The sequence below is a fragment of the Myotis brandtii genome, unplaced genomic scaffold (assembly GCF_000412655.1).
Source record: "Myotis brandtii unplaced genomic scaffold, ASM41265v1 scaffold1077, whole genome shotgun sequence".
Classification (NCBI taxonomy): domain Eukaryota; kingdom Metazoa; phylum Chordata; class Mammalia; order Chiroptera; family Vespertilionidae; genus Myotis; species Myotis brandtii.
Window position 1 is genome coordinate 948292 of NW_005353666.1, and position 2300 is coordinate 950591.

Genomic DNA, 2300 nt, shown 5'->3' on the forward strand with positions numbered 1-2300 from the left:
CCTGTGGGACCGGTCACCGAGGCCTGAGGCCCAGGAGCTGCCGGCCCGGACGCCTGACCCTGCTGACCTCCGAGGAGGGAGCTGGCCCGCGTCCCTCAACCCCTCTTCCTCCCTCATCCAGTGGGCCCCTCAGGGATCACTGGAGACACATGTTTGGCTCGTATTAGAGTGAAGATTGGGATTTGCTCTCGATTTAAAAAAAGAAAGTTTGACATGATCTGAATCTTCCCCAATCGCACAGCGCTGCCTGGGGACTGAACCCTGTAGCAGCCGGGAGGGTGGGGCCGGCCGAGGACTTGGCTGGCGGGCGGACCTCCCACATCGGCCGGGGCGGACAGACGAGCCGGCAGGTCTGAGAGCTGTGGGCAGAGTCGCGGTGCCTGGTGGTCTCGTGACACTCAGGCCGAGGGGGCAGGGCTGTGACGGAGCGACCTCCATGGACCCCCACTCGGCTCTCCTCCGCCCCCGCCTCCTCCGCCCGGAGACCTGGGCCTCCCATCGGCTCTGCGGGAATCTGGGCTCCAGGGAGCACGTGGGTGGGCGGAGGAGCAGCCGGTGTCTCCCTCCTCTACCCGCCCCACCCCCAGCACCGGGGGCCCAGCTTCCTCTGTGAGCTGCTGCCCAGGCTGTGATCTGCCCTGAGCACGCAGGGCCTGTTCCCCAAGTTCTCCAAGGCACCCCAGCATTTGAGCAACCCCCTCCTCCAGCCTGCCCCTCCCACACTATAAAAACCACGCTGCGCCAGTTCCATCCGTCCAAACAAGGGGAGCAGGTCTGGTTGGGGGGCACTCACACTGGGAGTGCCAGGCCTGGCCTGCTCAGCAAGTCAGCCAGGCCACGCCCCCGGCCAGGCCACGCCCCCGGCCAGGCAGGCAGGTCAGTCCCTGGTCAGCCGGTGCCAGAGCTGATCTGCAGAGACGGGATTAGGGGCTCACATGGAGCACGTGTCCCTTCCAGATTAACCTGTCTACGTCCTCCTGCCTGAACGGAGAACATGTGGTAAATGCAGGATCTGGGGACAAATGAAGGAGTGGGGGTCAGGGCTCTCTGGTTCATGGAAGATGTTAGGAGGCCGCCTCGGCCATCAGAGCTGCCCTGCTGCCATGGCCAAGGAACCAGTCTCAGGAGCTGGAGTGTTGTGAAAAGTGTGTGTATACATGTGTGTGTGTGTGCATAACTGTATGCACATGCATGTGTGTATATGTGTGCGTGCATCTGTATACAGGTATATGCATGTGTATGTGTGCATGTATGTGCATGTGTGTATAAATGTTTATATGCATGCATCTATGTATATGTGCATGCATGTGTGTGCATGTGTGTACATGTGTGTTATTTTCTATTAAGAACGCAGAAGCAGTCACTTTTCAGAAAAGCAAACGCCAGCGTCTTGGGCACAGCCTGCGGGCTTCCGCGGCCACTCACTGCCGGTCGGAGGTCGGGGCGGGAGCGGAGCCTCTGTCCCCTCCGCCCAGAGGCCACCGCTGAACTACGCAAACGCCAGCGTCTTGGGCACAGCCTGAGGGCTTCCGCGGCCACTCACTGCTGGTCGGAGGTCCCCTCCGCCCAGAGGCCACCGCTGAACTACCCAGACGCCTGGCGCAGCTGCTCCCTGAGGGGCTGGAGGGACAGCACGCATCAGCGTCCCCTCGTGTCTTCCCGCCGGGCCCCTTCCTGGAAGAAGTTCCCAGGAGGAGGCTTCTGACCGTGAATGAAACCTTCAGACACTCCTGCTTGGCTGCAGGGGAGGCTGTGCCCCTCCGGGGTGCTGGGCAGTTTCCACGGTAACGAAGGTGGGCGGACATGTGCGCGAGGCCCCTGGGACATGGCCTCCTCCAACGCAGGCGTCCTGAGCTCTCCGGGGGGAAAACACGGGGTTTTCATTAAAAAAGGAGGAAGACACAACAGCAACACTGTTGTCCTTTTCTCATGACAAGGGAACTCTCCTACTGGGCGAGGCCGTCAGCCTCCAGCGGGTCCGAGTCTTATTTCCCTGCGTGGTCACTGCCAGGAAGGGGCGCCCAGAACGAAACCTCGGCTTGTCCTCGCCCAGGTCCACCCCGACGACTCAGCCACACACCTTGACGTGACCTAATCCTAGAAAAGCCACCGAAACCTCGTCCTCCCGCCCCGCCCGCCCTGCCGGAGGCAGCCTGCTCACCAGGTGCTCAGAGGGACGAGGAGGAGGAGGAGGAGGAGGAGGGGGAGGAAGAGAGAACAGGCGAGGCCAGATTCTTTAGAAAGAAGATGGACAGTGACTTTCGACAGCACATGACCTGCCTGCAGAGGTGAGGGCTGGA

At 61.5% G+C, this 2300-nt stretch overlaps 1 long non-coding RNA gene across 1 annotated transcript in view; it reads left to right on the forward strand.

Moving 5' to 3' along the window:
• The first annotated feature begins 1499 nt into the window (after positions 1-1499).
• Positions 1500-2300, forward strand: part of LOC106726633 — a 1670-nt gene continuing 869 nt past the window's right edge. Inside the window, exons 1-2 of the long non-coding RNA XR_001362704.1 lie at positions 1500-1793; positions 2054-2288. This is a non-coding gene — a long non-coding RNA (uncharacterized LOC106726633). The remainder of the gene's footprint in view (positions 1794-2053; positions 2289-2300) is intronic.